Source organism: Hevea brasiliensis, chromosome 4 (assembly GCF_030052815.1).
Source record: "Hevea brasiliensis isolate MT/VB/25A 57/8 chromosome 4, ASM3005281v1, whole genome shotgun sequence".
NCBI lineage: Eukaryota > Viridiplantae > Streptophyta > Magnoliopsida > Malpighiales > Euphorbiaceae > Hevea > Hevea brasiliensis.
Genome location: NC_079496.1, coordinates 90,636,724 through 90,653,919, shown reverse-complemented (window position 1 = coordinate 90,653,919; position 17,196 = coordinate 90,636,724).

Genomic DNA, 17,196 nt, shown 5'->3' with positions numbered 1-17,196 from the left:
ATATCAAGCTTGAGGGATATCAACTTCCTCCTATTTACCCCACTAGTCTTTTTATAGTGAAAGACTTCAAATGCCAAAAATGCATTATCCGTTAAAAGTCTTCTTGGAATCAAAGTGCATTGGGACTCATTAATAATATCCCCCAGAATACCCTTAAGGCAATTAGCCAACACCTTCGACCCAACCTTGGCCACCACATTACAAAGACTAATAAGGCAATAGTCATTTACATATTTAGGCTCTCACTTTAGGAATGATGCAAGTATGAGTGTGATTGAAATCTCTAGCATTATTCTCCCACCTAACACATTTAAAACCAAATTTATCACATCCTCACCAATAATATGCCAATACTTTTCATGGAACAGAGATGGAATACCATTTGGGTCTAGTGCTTTAGAGGGATGCATTTGCTTTACTGCCATAATAATCTCCTTAACATCAAAAGGATAAAGTAACATAATGTTCATTTCATCTGTCACTCATCTTAGAATAAAAGATAGATTAGTTTCCTACACTTCATAATCATTAGATGTAAAAAGATCAAAATAAATTTTCACAATATGATTATGTAGGTCTACTCCTGATAATTCACGACCTTGCCTATCTTGCAAACTACTGATATAGTTCACCTTATGTCTACCTGATGCAACTGAATGAAAAAATCGGGTATTTCAATCACCCTTCTTTAACTAGAAAATCCTCAAATGCTGCTTTAACATTATTTCCTGCCTTATAGACAATTCATGCAACCTCTTCTTTAGAAATATTCTCCCATCCGCCTCCCCCACAACAAACTGACTACCTAATTAAGAAAACTCTAAAGAAATTTACTTAATTTTTACTCCAGGATTACCAAAACATTCCCTACTCCACTCTAATAAAGCCGTGAGTGAAGGAACGGAAGCGTGAAAAACACAAGTTTATACCATTGAATTCAAAAATTTTCACCTAGGGTCACATGCATCATGCAAGATTTATTTTTATCTATTTGATTTCAATGATAAATAACATATTAAAACTCTTTTAATATGTTTTTGGATCTGTATTTGCCATTTAAGATTTTAAAATTAATCAGATTAATTTTAGAACCCTAGATTAAATCAAGAACGATTACACTAACCTCTTGATGCACTACAGTGTGTCTGCGCCTTTGAGATTCGTCTTTAGGACACCAGATGTTGTCCCTCTAGCTTGTCCACACCAAGAATACCTATGGCAGCCCTTGAACAGCTTCTAAAGCTTTTTCTATTAATTAGAAATTCAAGTTCTGCCTTTTAAGAGATTAGAGATGTAAACAGGACACTAGAAATAATTTCTAGTGTTCTTAATTCAAGAGATTGATGGATAATCTCTTTGAATTGATGAGAGATGAAGAAGAATAGATGAAAAGCCTCAAAGTAGCATGACAAAGGAAAGGAGTGGCTGCTTTTTCATAACAACACTTAAATAGCTAGGTTAACGCATTAAACCCTTGCCACATGTCACCCTTTGATCAGTTCTAGGTTTAAGTGACCCAATCACATTGTGCCAAGTGTCAAATCTATATTTAATCTTGATTTTAATCATCTTACATGATTAAAAAAAACATTTGGCAAGCTTATGTGTAATCACATGTGTCACCATCTCATGGTGCCACGTGTCACACTGTGAAATGACCAAAATGCCCCTGTGTCTTAATTTTGAGTTCTCAACCCAAAATAATTATTTTTCTTCTTCTAATTAATTTATATCAAATATAAATTAATTAATTAATCTCTATTAATTAATTTCTCATTAATTAAATTCATATTTAAACACTTTAAATATAAATTTAATTTATACTACACATCCAATAATCTAGATTTGGTTTCAAGTCATGCTAGGGACTTTGCAATTTAATTGCAAACCAAACCTATTTAATTAATTAATTAAACTCTTTAATTAATTAATTAGTTAATTAAATCATATTTAAATAGGTGATAACTTGTGTATGTGTGTGACTTACTAGGCTCATCACTAACTGGCAATGAAACATGATATCAACTCTTAATATCATCAGAACTCTTTCTTACCATAAATGATTTCTCTAAATCATTTTATGAACCTCATAGACCATGGTTAACACCAAGCATAGCATGCCATGGCCACCCAATTAGTAATAAGGTTTACCTTAAATGAACCAATAATCATATGTTACCATGCACTAGAATATCTCTGTTACAAAATCCCAACTCAAGCTGGAGTCATGGTTTATGTCAAACTCCATTTGCTATGAATATTATGTTCTCTTTTAATTCCAGTTCTTGATTAAAAGATTTTCTCATCAGAAACTCTTTTCTGAATAAATCTATCTGTCTCCGCCAGAACTTGAAACATCAAGAACAATTAAATGAACATAGGATTTTATCTCTATTTACTTAGAGGAACAGATTCCATCTTGATCAGCACCTACCTCCATATATAACTAGTAGGAGCCAACACATGCCCATATACCCATACATAGTACAAGTATGAAAGCAGTATCAAACTCAAACTACCTATATACAAGATAACTGTGCTATCTCAGGTCTAAAGATTATATGCACTGATATGATTTATGAAAAAACATTGATAAGAGTAAACTCCATGTGCTTGTCATAAGTGTCACTGGTTCAGCCTACTTATCATTTATAAGTGCCTATCATGTTTGTTATATGGCATGAGACTCACCATTCCATCTTATTTATATCTCATATAAATAACTTGGGAACAAACATGAATATAATATTTCTGGATAAGTCATATCCTTATTATGAAGTATCCTCGATTGTGAACCTATTTATGATACTTTGTGCTAGAAATATTGTCACTCATATTCTTAACAACTTAAGAATAATATTTCTAACAAAATATCAATGGACCTTTTCTATTACACATAAATATATTATGTAAACGAAAAAGTGGAAATGCCTTTTATTACTAAAAATATTTACAAGATACATACTAAATGATATGCTCTAGGGCATACTACTAACAATCTCCCACTAGCACTAGAGCCATTCATTACAATACCTTAGACCTATCTTCTCAAGATGTCGGTCTAACTGAGTCTGTGACATAGGCTTAGTGAATGGATCAGCTGGATTTTCAGCTGATGCTATTTTCTGCATGGCTACATCGCCTCGCCCAACTATTTCTCTGATAATGTGGTAGCGCCTTTCTATGTGTTTGGATTTCTGGTGAGACCTTGGTTCCTTAGCTCAGTATGATCGCTCCATTATTGTCACAAGGTAGTGGAACCGCTGACTCAATGGAAGGAACTACTGTAAGTTTTGTCACGAACTTCTTTGTCTAAACGACTTCCTTTGCGAGATCTCGATGCGAGAATATACTCACCTCTGTAGTGGAATCTGCAATGCGTGCTCGCTTGGAACTCTTCCAACTGACTGCACCTCCATTATAAATAAACACATATCCAGAGGTAGACTTTCTATCATCGATATCTGATTGGAAATCAGAATCAGTATAACCATCCAATTGCAAGTCTCCACCTCCATAAATCAAGAATAAGTCCTTAGTTCTTCTTAAGTACTTAAGGATATTCTTGACAGCTATCCAGTGTTCCAAACTTGGATTGGATTGATACTTGCTAGTCAAACTAACAGCATATGCGATATCCGGCCTAGTACACAATATTGCATACATTAAACTTCCAATAGCCGAAGCATATGGAATCCTGGCCATCTTATCTCTTTCTTTAGGTGTCTTTGGAGATATCTCTTTAGAAAGGTGGATACCATGTCTCACTAGTAACAATCCTCTCTTGGAATCAAGCATGTTAAACCTCTTTAACACCTTTTCCAAGTATAGACTTTGAGATAAACCAATTATTCTTTTCGCTCTATCTTTATAGATGCAAATCCCAAGAATATAGGTTGCCTCCCCTAAGTCTTTCATGGAGAATGTATTTGACAACCATACCTTTATAGTCGTTAGCATACCTGTGTCATTACCCATCAACAGTATGTCATCCACATATAAGACAAGGAAAGTGATAGCACTGTCACTAACCTTCTTATATACACATGGCTCATCCTCATTTTTGATAAAACCAAAGGATTTAATGGCTTCATCAAAACGGATGTTCCAACTCCTCGAAGCATGTTTCAACTCCTTGGAACCATCTTGGGATTCAAAACCCCTAGGTTGTTCCATGAAAATGTTTTCTTCAATGTGTCCATTGAGAAAAGCTGTTTTGACATCCATCTGCCAAATCTCATAATCATAGTATGCAGCTATTGCTAATAAAATCCTAATTGATTTAAGTATGGCAATAGGCGAGAAAGTCTCCTCATAGTCGATTCCTTGCCTTTGGCGAAACCCTTTAGCTACTAGCCTTGCCTTATAGGTCTCTACCTTTCCATCAGAACCAATTTTCTTCTTGAAAACCCATTTGTACCCTATAGGTACAATACCTTCAGGTGGGTCAACAAGATCCCAAACTTGATTCTTATACATGGAATCAATCTCGGATTTCATAGCATCAATCCATTTTGAAGAGTCTATATCTGATATAGCTTCTTCATAAGTAAGTGGATCATCTCCATGATCTACTTCTTCATGAGTAGACAACTCTTGTTCTTCTTCATGAAGAAAACCATATCTCACTGGTGGGTGAGATACCCTGGTTGTTCTACGAGGAACAGCTGTAGATGTTTCATCAACGGTTATAGGTTGACTAGATGGATCTATATCCATATGATCTGTTGGTTGGTCAAAATTCTCCAATTCTAACTCTATTTGCCTTCCTTTGCCTCCTTCTTGAACAAACTGTTGTTCAAGAAATGTGGCATCTTTACTTATCACAACCTTTTGTGAAGTAGGCAAATAAAAATAATATCCAAAACTATCTTTTGGATATCCAACAAATTGACCTTTTTCTGATCTGGTCTCCAATTTATCAGTGTTCAGCTTTTTGATATAAGCTGGACAACCCCAAATCTTAACATGCTTAAGACTTGGTTTTCTTCCATGCCATATCTCATAAGGTGTGGAAGAAACTGATTTTGATGGAATCCTATTCAGAATATACAAAGCTGATTCTAATGCAAATCCCCAAAAGAAGATTGGCATATCAGTATAGCTCATCATACTACGCACCATATCCAATAGGGTATGATTTCTCCTTTCAGATACACCATTCAGTTGTGGCGTTCCTGGAGGAGTCAGCTGAGAAACAATGCCATGCTCTCTCAAGTATTCATCAAATTCAGTACTCAAATATTCACCTCCACGATCTGATCGAAGAGCTTTAATACTCTTTCCTGTTTGATTTTCTACTTCAGATTTAAATTCTTTGAACTTTTCAAAAGATTCATGTTTGTATTTCATCAAATACAAATACCCAAACCTTGATTTATCATCAGTAAAGGTAATAAAATAATGAAAACGCCCTCTAGCCATTTCTTTAAATGGATCACATACATCACTATGTATTAGCTCCAAAATATTTTCAGCTCTTAGCCCTTGTCCAACAAAGGGTGATCTAGTCATTTTGCCCTGAAGGCAAGATTCACAAGTTGGAGTAGGCTCAGAGCCCAATTAGGATAGAATCCCCATTTTTTCCAGTTTTGCAATCCTATCTTCTGCAACATGACATATGTAACACCCCTCACCCGACTACAGTGTAGCCGAGCAAAGTGTGCTACATTCGGTGCCGGAGCACCCTATCTTATCTTACTTTATTCCTTTCATATTTTGATCTCGATATATTTTAATATTAATAAATTTTTCGACGGAGAAACCAGCGAAGTTTCCCCTATTTTATTACAAATTGACGTATTTTACTATTTACCTGTTTGAAAGTTTCAATAATATTTTACAAATAAAATCTCATCAATTATTTTCATAACCATCTCATAATTCACATCTCATTCATATATCTCAATTTCATATTCATTTCCATGCATTATCTATATATTTCAAATCTGTCTTCGAATCCATACAATCTCATTCATGCTCAAATCACATAAGTAAAATTTTCAAATTTCTTTAATTTACATAATTTCATAATTTACATGATATATAAATTAATTACATATGAAAAAGCTAATTTATTAAATTACATTACATTTCTATTAATTACCTGCTCATAATCTACATTATAATACAATATCTAGCATTTTATACTAAATACAAAATATGATCTATATGGGCCCTATCTACATGCATTACTGAGGAGGTGACAACCTTGAATACTCCAGCCATACGCAGATCCGACTCCAAAAATCTTAGTCAAAGTACTGCGAGGAAACAAATCCATCGCGCTAAGCATTGCTGCTTAGTGGTGCAATAATAGAACAAGAAAATAAAATATACAAATAAAGAAAGAACGAAGCATAATTTGAATATTTAAGAATCAATTTAATTTAATACAATGTGTCTAATATTAATTATCTTTTGTTCTCATTTGTTTCGCTTTGAAAGCGTTTAATTCCGAAATTCACAGGGATAATGTACAACATACAGAATTAATAAAAATACTCAGTTTATATTTATATGGCAATAGAAGGTACATTTAAAATATTTAGTTAAGTTATACCTATTTTTTGCAACTCTTTTATCATTTTACTTAACAATTTTTATGTGGTTTGGATCATTTCATAATTGTAACTAATTCTTTTGAAGTCTTATTAACTCATTTATTTGATTTCTAATATTTTTAATTACTAATAGTCTTAATTTATTTTAATAAATTACACTGCCCAAGTAACCTACGACAGGCTGACTAAACTGGATAACGGGTCATTGGCTCTGGACACCGCAGTGCCTCGGGCCGTCATACCATGGGACGCAGAACGTCAACCACGTATGCAGTCAATATGGCTAAAAAGCCATGATATCACATAATCGGGCATAAAAGCCATGAATACGGGCATAAGAGCCATAAATACGGGCATAGAGCTATGAATATAGGCATAAAGCCTTTTGCAGTACTGCTAAAACAATACCCTATTGGCATGCCAAACTATCCAATTTGATACACATGTCTAGGCAATACAAGGGCACATAATATCATTAAATATTAATATATTGTATTTTATGACTTCATTATTTCATGATAAATTTCGATTATAATTCATACATTAATTTGATCATTTATATGATCACAATTCACATCAATTATCCTTTTATACCATTGTACTCAAAACATTTTTCTTTTCTCATTTATACATTCAAGAATCTACTCATGTAATTACAATTTTTATATTTCAAGTTGAGTTATTAATATGTTATGAATTCCATTTGTGATGGGCATATAAGCCCTAACTAATTATTCACATCAATTTGGTGACTTATTTTTCATGTTTCAAGTAATCCATAAATATTTCATGGATTTCAAATTTATGGTCTTAATTTCTTTTTAACAATTTTGACTAGGATGCATAGTCCACATTTGTCATACAATTCTAAGCATTTAAGCTTAGAATTGGTTCTAGGTCTTCATCTTAATTTACTAATCATTTTGATTACTATTCACCTTACTAGTCAACCCAAAATGTTGACCTTTTTATACTTAATGGATATATTAATTCTAATTACACCAAGATCCCACATTTTTAGTTTTACATTTGCTAGTATTAATTGCCAATTGCAATTTAAAGTCCCCTAGATGCATTTCTAATTTCAAATTTTGAATTTTCAAGTTTTGGTGTCACTATTCACCTATTGGTCAACAAAAATGTTGACTTTTGGATAGAAAAATAGGTACATTGGTTTTAACACACCCAACATACCATATTTTGCATTGAAAACTTGTTGGCATTAAGCATTAATACCATTTCTAAACTTAAACCAAGGGAAGCAGAATTTTCAGTTTTTGAAGCCTAACTTTACTGTTCCATTAAGCACTGTTGCAGTGAGAATTTGAGGAAATGGTAAACATGAAAGTTGTTCCTTATTTTGTCTAGTTGAATTTATTTTTTTAAATCACTCCATTTGGAGTTTTGTAGCTCCAGTTATGGTCAAAAAACCATAGCTGGCCGGATTGGAAAAACTGCAGAATTACCAAATCTACAGTACCATGAACAGTGACTGCCACTGTCTTGTTGGATAGGTTCTGGTCATAATTTGGGGTAGGTTTCTTCATGAAAGTTGTTTGTATATGTCTTAACTTGTTGCTGTAAAAATTTCAGGTCAATTTACCATATCTACAGTGAGTTATGGCCAAATGAACAGTTACTGTTTATTTGGTCATTTCTGCAGGTGCTGTTGCAGGGTATCCGGATTGGGGCCAACTTTTGGTCCACTTGCTTTGGTCTTTTGGGCATGGTTTCTTCAGAAAAATTGTGCCATTATAAGTCTAGTTTCATGTGAAATTGGCCAAACACAAATTAGACCTACACAGCCAAAGTTATGGCTGTCTAAATGGGCTGGAATCACAGCCTCATTGCTGCTGTCTCTAGGCAGCCTTCCCATTTCAATTTGCCATACATTAGCTCACTTCAAATTATGATTAACTTGCCTCAAATGGTCACTAAATGACCATTAGAATGTCCACTAATCATTTCATAAGCCAAGTCCAATTTTTCACTCCCAAAACCCTAATTTTCCCTTTCAATTCACCCATACACCTAGTTAAGCACTTTCTTTCATTCTATATGTGTATATACACCTTAAACATAATCTCTAATTCATTTTAAGTCCATTAAAACCATCAAAAACACTCCATCATTGTTCCTTCCTTAGGGCTGCCGAAATTCATGGTGGACATACACATATATTTGGTTCATTTAATTCACAAATTCTTACTCAATTAAAGTCACTAACATGGAAATAAAGAGCTTAAGGTGTATAAGTGCACTAACCTCTTGTAGGGCAGAATTTTCCAAGCTCAAACTTCACTTTCCTTCCTTTTCTAGGCTGCCAAACACTTCCCCAAGAGGTATGGACAAGTTTTAATGAAAGGTGTCTAGAGTTTTATAGTGGAAATTCATGGGAAAATGGAAGTGATGCAAGAAATTTTTATGGAGGGCTATGGAAGAGAGGTCACGTTTTGAGGAAGAAGAAGAAGAAGATGACCAGAATTTTTGGTCCATTTTGTATCTTTTAAATGTTTTAAGAATGCTTGTTAACTTGTGATTGGTTGGGAGTAAGATAATGACATCATGTGATGTCATTATCCCTAATTTTCTTTATTTTTCTTTTCTTTTCTTTTCTACTAACTTTAAATTAATTTTTCATCAACCTTAATTCATATTTTATGTCATAATAATTATTTACTCAATTGGACAAGTCGGTCAAAAATCATCTCTGAAGGCGAAATGACCAAAATGCCCTCCGTTTGGCTTAACGGGTCAAAATTGTCTGTACCGATTGAAAAATTTTTCTAAATATTTTCTTGGCATTCTAATGCCATAGGAACCTCAATGACCCTTCTCTGGAGTCCCAAAAATTATTTTATGAATTTTTCCCTGGGTCTAGGGCTCCTCGTTGTGAGAACCGCAACTTCACTCTGGTTACCCATCGCTTGGGCACCGGTTCGTTTAACTTGGTTGTATTTTATTTCAAAAATTTTTCCTAAATTTTTCTTATTAATATTTGAGTTAATTATGGTTCCTGACTTTAGTTTAAATATTTTTCCGGACGTTCTAGCTGTCCGGACTGACACCGGTCACCGAAACAGTAGAATGTACGGAGTTGCTACCGAGAGGGTGTTACAACATAACCTTAAGTGCCAATTATATTTTGAACTTGAGTTGGTTTTCACCATGGCATTGCATTCTTTTAGATCACTTGCATTCAATTTGTGTTTGTCATTATTATCCAAATAATAAAGACCATCATTCATATAACCCGAACCAACATATTTATTTCCAAAATAAATATTGCAAACATCATCTGTGAACTAAAATTTATAGCCATTTCTAGTCAAACTAGATATAGAAATGATGTTCTTAAAAGCATCAAGTACATATAAAATATTATCCAAACACAAAACATGTCCAAACATGTAAAAAGATTTAGATCCTATGGCTAAAGCTTCAACAGTTGAGCCATTGCCAATCCGGACTCTAATATCTTGAGAACGCAAGTCGCTTGTTTGCTAGTTCTGCATATCATTAGAAATGTGAAGCGGCACCAGTATCTAAAACCCAAGCTGTAGATGAACTATGAGTATCATCAGAATCTAAATAACAAGATATGGATATACCTTCCGAAGGTGTATCCTTCTTGTCCTTCAGAGAAGCAAGATACTCTGGGCAGTTCCTTTTCTAGTGCCCATCCTTTTGGCAGTGGAAACACTTTCCTTTGCCTCCATCAGCTTTAGTCTTCCTTTTCTATTTAGCTATTTTCTTGGAAGGACCAGGAATCTGAGGTTTCTTTTTCTTATTGCCTTTCTTCTTGTTGGACTTTCCAGTAGAAGAAGATACAACCAAAGCTACCTCTTTTCCTTTATTGCCTAGCATATTCTTTTGGGCAATAACCAGCATGTTGAGTAAACCAGCTAAGGTGCATTCCTGTTTAGTCATATGGAAATTTGTCACAAAATTCCCAAAAGACTTAGGAAGGGACTGAAGGATCAAATCCGTTTGTAGTTGGAAATCCATGTTGAAGTCAAGATGTTCCAACTGCTCAATCAGCTGAATCATCTTGTGGACATGATCCCCAACATTCTGTCCCTTAGACATCCTCATACGGAATAACTGTCTAGATATCTCATACCTAGCATTCTTGCTGTGCTCACCATACAACTCTTATAGGTGAAGGAGGATCTCACTCGCACTCTGCATGTTCTCATGTTGCTTCTGTAAGCCATTACTCATGGAAGCAAGCATGTAATACTTAGCTCTCATATCATGCTCCTTCCACTTGTCCAAAGTTTCATGTTCCTCTTGTGTGGCCTCTGGAGGTAAGGGACCAGGAACATTTGAATCTAGAACATATCCTATATGTTCAAGGTTCAGGACAAGTTTCAAATTTCTTAGCCAATCAGACAGATTAGGTCCTGTCAACCTATTTTGATCAAGTATGCTTGCAAGGATATTGGATGGTGGTGATTGTTTTGTGCTCATTTTTATCAGAAAATTAACTGCAGAAAATAACCAGATTAATTAGTAAATGTATTATGTAATTAACCAAAATGATTATGGTCTTTTAATCAAATTGGTCCTCCCACTAACTTAGCGAATCCTACACTTCCAAAGTAGAAAACGGAAATCTTAGTTGGATGGATTTCTAGTGGGTGATTGAATTCTTATAATTCTATTGATCATCCTCAGGTACATCCATTATTGGAATTACAATAAACTATAAGTGAGCAACTCCTTGCCCATCACATCTCATGTGAGGTTCAATCCTTTACCTAGCCCCTAATGCTCAAAATCTCAGGTATATCCATTATTGACTTATCTTGCATTAGTTAAGTTGATCCCATTGAGCCAGTAATTATGCAAATAATTTTAATGTCCTCAGGTACATCCAATATTGGCCACTAAACCATTTACATATTTACAACATCTCATACTTAACAATTGTTCTTAAGAAAATATCTTAAATTAATTGCATCTTATGCAACTATTTAAAATTTCTTAAAATAATTGCCCCAATGGAGGGCCTATGTTATAATTACTTTAATTATAGCATTTCCAACTTAATCATTTGTTTGGAAGATTTTATGGTCATTCTAATTACTATTAAGGTCTCACTTTGCACATTATCCAATTAGCATGCATATATCATATAATAGCATCCATTCCCATACATCTCATGCATTCATGGATAAGCAATAAATATGGTATGATCATGGACTTTCTAAGGGATTCAATTCTGAGCCACCAAGAATTGAATCAGGACATTCCTAGGTGCATTTCATTCATTCATTCATTTTACAAGAGTTGCTGAAGGAGTACATAATCAACACTTGATCTTGAATTCCTCCCACTGGTCCCACCAATGCTCTTGACCTCCTTGAACTTCTTGCAATCCAATATTACATGGTAATCCTTGGCATACCAAGGCGAATTTACAAGAACTTAAATAAATGAAATTACAACCCAAAAATTATTACAAACTTAATAATACATGCCCAAAATAAATTAAAATAAATTAATTAATTTACAATCCCAAAGAAACATAAAAGAAATAAATCCAATCACATTGGTCTTTTATAGTCCATGATCATCCATCATGCATATCACTATTTAACAATTAAATAAAACATACATACTTAAATTAAATTGAATATCTCATATTCAACTCAAAAATCCAGATTTGAATATGATTCAAATAAATTTAAAAATTCAGATTTGAATCTCATTCAAACAAATTTAAAAATTCAGATTTGAATCACATTCAAACAACTTTAAATATTCAGATTTGAATCACATTCAAACATTTTTTTAAAAAATCGTAAAAAACACAAGTTTATACCATTGAATTCAAAAATTTTCACCTAGGGTCATATGCATCATGCAAGATTTATTTTTATCTATTTGATTTCAATGATAAATAACATATTAAAACTCTTTTAATATGTTTTTGGATCTGTATTTGCCATTTAAGATTTTAAAATTAATTAGATTAATTTTAGAACCCTAGATTAAATCAAGAACGATTACACTAACCTCTTAATGCACTGCAGTGTGTCTGCGCCTTTGAGATTCGTCTTCAGGACACCAGATGTTGTCCCTCTAGCTTGTCCACACCAAGAACACCTATGGCAGCCCTTGAACAGCTTCTAAAGCTTTTTCTATTAATTAGAAATTCAAGTTCTGCCTCTTAAGAGATTAGAGATGTAAACATGACACTAGAAACAATTTCTAGTGTTCTTAATTCAAGAGATTGATGGCTAATCTCTTTGAATTGATGAGAGATGAAGAAGAATAGATGAAAAGCCTCAATGTGGCGTGACAAAGGAAAGGAGTGGCTGCTGGTTGCTTTTCTTTTTCATAACAATACTTAAATAGCTAGGTTAACACATTAAACCCTTGCCACATGTCACCCTTTGATCAGTTCTAGGTTCAAGTGACCCAATCACATTGTGCCAAGTGTCAAACCTATATATAATCTTGATTTTAATCATCTTACATGATTAAAAAAAACATTTGGCAAGCTTATGTGTAATCCCATATGTCACCATCTCATGGTGCCACGTGTCACACTGTGAAATGACCAAAATGCCCCTGTGTCTTAATTTTAAGTTTTCAACCCAAAATAATTATTTTTCTTCTTCTAATTAATTTATATCAAATATAAATAAATTAATTAATCTCTATTAATTAATTTCTCATTAATTAAATTCATATTTAAACACTTTAAATATAAATTTAATTTATACTACACATCCAATAATCTAGATTTGGTTTCAAGTCATGCTAGGGACTTTGCAATTTAATTGCAAACCAAACCTATTTAATTAATCAATTAAACTCTTTAATTAATTAATTAAATCATATTTAAATAGGTGATAACTTGTGTATGTGTGTGACTTACTAGGCTCATCACTAATTGGTAATGAGACATGATATCAACTCTTAATATCATCAGAACTCTTTCTTACCATAAATGATTTCTCTAAATCATTTTATGAACCTCATAGACCATGGTTAACACCTAGCATAGCATGCCATGGCCACCCAATTAGTAATAATGTTTACCTTAAATGAACCTATAATCATATGTTACCATGCACTAGAATCTCTCTGTTACAAAATCCCAACTCAAGCTGGAGTCATGGTTTATGTCAAACTCCATTTGCTATGAATATTATGTTCTCTTTTAATTCCAGTTCTTGATTAAAAGATTTTCTCATCAGAAACTCTTTTCTGAATAAATCTATCTGTCCTGGCTAGGAACTTGAAACATCAAGAACAATTAAATGAATATAGGATTTTATCTCTATTTACTTAGAGGAATAGATTCCATCTTGATCAACACCTACCTCCATATATAACTAGTAGGAGCCAACACATGCCCATATACCCATACATAGTACAAGTATGAAAGCAGTATCAAACTCAAACTACCTATATACAAGATAACTATGCTATCTCAGGTCTAAAGATTATATGCACTGATATGATTTATGACAAAACATTGATTAGAGTAAACTCCATGTGCTTGTCATAAGTGTCACTGGGTCGGCCTACTTATCATTTATAAGTGCCTATCATGTTTGTTATATGGCATGAGACTCACCATTCCATCTTATTTATATCTCATATAAATAACTTGGGAACAAACATGAATACAATCTTTCTGGATAAGTCATGTCCTTATTATGAAGTATCCTCGATTGTGAACCTATTTATGATACTTTGTGCTAGAAATATTGTCACTCATATTCTTAACAACTTAAGAATAATATTTCTAACAAAATATCAATGGACCTTTTCTATTACACATAAATATATTATGTAAATGGAAAAGTGGAAATGCCTTTTATTAATAAAAATATGTACAAGATACATACTAAATGATATGCTCAGGGCATACTACTAACAGTGAGCAACTAGTAACTCTGTCTAACCAAGACTAATGTAAATGACCTGTACCTAAGCGACCCAAACCCAATTGAATAACCTCTTCATGCCCCTCCTTTCTAGACCACATGGCCTCAAAACAAAATTGATATCTCTTTCTATGAACCAAATTATCTAGACCAAGAACATCTAATAAAATCGGCAGATGATCTGACCCAACATGCATTTCATGTCACATTGCAACTTGATACACTTGAATTGTATAGATGTTTTTAAGCACATTTGCATTCTATTTCATAGCATTTAGGCAAGTATTTTCATGCATAATAGTTGATTTCATTAGTTTTCGTAATTTCTATTGTAAAGCCCTTAATTCCATGTTTTCTGCATCATTTTAGGCGTTTGGGTGAAGCTACAGAAGTATAGGAGTGCAAGAAAAGCCTGGAGGAGTCAAGAGATAGAGAATTGCTACTGATACAAAGTACACAGGTTGTGTAAAACAAGACCCAGACCCATGTAAATCTTTGCCAGAAGAAAGCCAAGAGAATCGATGAGAAACACAAGTACACGGGTCATGTAATGAGACCCGTGTAATCTGCAGGGACCCGTGTAAGTCTCTACCGAATGCAAGCTTGAAGAATCTTATGGGAACAACAGTACATGGCCCGTGTAATTAGGGCTGTGCAGTTAGCACAGACCCGTGTAACTTTCTGTGCCCAAACAAGACCATGCGATTCTCCTCTAGGAAGTTACACCGCCCTACTTTGAGGGACCTGTGTAGTGACACACAGGCCATGTACTATATTGCAGCCAGTTTTATAACTCAAATTTTCCTCCTGTTTTTGGATAAAAACAAGACTCCTAAGGCCCTTTGGACTCAAAGCAACCTAACCCTAGAGCAACCAATATAAATGGGGGTTGAAAAGATGGTATGCAGGGATTGGGGAGGGAGGCATCGAAGGCGTTCTTTGTCGGGCTCCACATCAGTACCAAAAGAAGTTCTCCAGCTGAAGTTCCACATGATCAAAGCTTCAAACTATCTTTAGTTTCTTTGTTTCATCTCCCTAGACAGATTTCTATTACTTTATTTCTTTACATGGTTTTCTTTTTACTGTTTTTACTTTTTATCATGATGTTTGTTGAACTCACCATGAGTGAGTAGTTTCCTTATTCTCACCATGAGTGAGTAGTTTCCTTATTCTGGATTTGGGAGAGTAATGCTTGTAATTATTATTATGAATGAACATTAAGTTTTATTTACTGGATTTGAGATTCATTTCTTGATTTAATTTCTTGTGATCCTAATGCATGCTATGTGATGGTACCCACTTAGACATGATTGTAGATGTTGATTGAAGGACTGAAAGGCGAATACTAACATTAGAAAATCAAGATCTTGAACCTTAGAAATCTGACCTAGACATAGGCTGATACCTTTGTGGAACCTAAAAATTGGTCAAAGGTCTTAAAGAATTTTAATTAATTTGATCACCACAAAAGTAGGATTTGAATTAATTAAAATACACCCTAAATGCCTTGAGAGAGGATTTAGGATAACTTAGGGCTAATTTCCATCAAAGAAAACGAACCTCAATTCAGTAAATAAATGAGATAACATCCCTAATAAGATTCAAGTGTGAAATCTTAACTCCAGGATTGTTCCAAAAATAGATTACTTCATTTTAAGTTTACTACTCTAGTGTTTAAAGTTAACGAACTTCATTCCCTAAAAATTCTATAGCCTAGACAGTCAAAATTACTGTATAGATTGGTACTTGTTAAACAAAGGTCCTCGTGGGAACGATACTCTACTTATCACTTTATTACTTGTTAGCGATTCGTGCACTTGCGGGGTTGTAAAACCAAGCAAACACAACTCTAGGGAAGCAACTAAACCACTGATCAAAAAGCCATGACCCATACTACCATTATCCCATGTAAAATGATAGCTTGAAAAAACCAAATCCCTTAATCCACACTCATTCACTGCCTCCATAAATGAAATAAGATAACTAGATGATAGAAATAAACCACCAACTTTTTCCGAGTCAAACATAATCTCATTGAAATCCCCTATAATCGCCCAAGGTAATGATGATCTCCCTCCTAACCTCCTAAGTAACTCCCATGATCAAAATTTATTCCTTTTGGCCTTCCATAAAAACAAGTTAGCCTCCAGTCCTATCACAACCCAGCTAAGGGTTGTAACTAGTGCTAGGGAATGGGTCAGCTTAAGGCTGCTGAAACCTATAGTAAGCCTAAGACTATAGACTTTGACCTTCTAAGGATCCACTTAATTGCTTTGAACTTTTCTTAAAGTCTAAAAGGGGTTCTTTCCTCCCTAAGACTCAAACTTAATAAAAAGAGCTTAAAACTTAAAGTACATTTTGTGAAAATTCCTTTTTTTATTTCTGTCTTTCATTATCATTGTTACTGTACTTTACTTCATTTGTACAAAACTAAGCTCTTTTTGTATCCTTTGTAAGACTATTATAAGCCACATAATCTTATTGTGTCAAACAAGGGATTACTTAGAATTGTTCCCATAGGAAAAACATACTCATAGACCTTTATTTTCTTATTTCTTTTACAGTGTTTAACACATTTAAAACATTAACTTTGGAATAGTTCCCTTAAGGAACCTCTTTTTACATGATCATATTGTTTAAACTTTAACTGTGTCCTATTAATCATACTTACATTGCTTTTCTTTTTATCATTAAGTATACTCTTAGTATATAAATACCTAAGA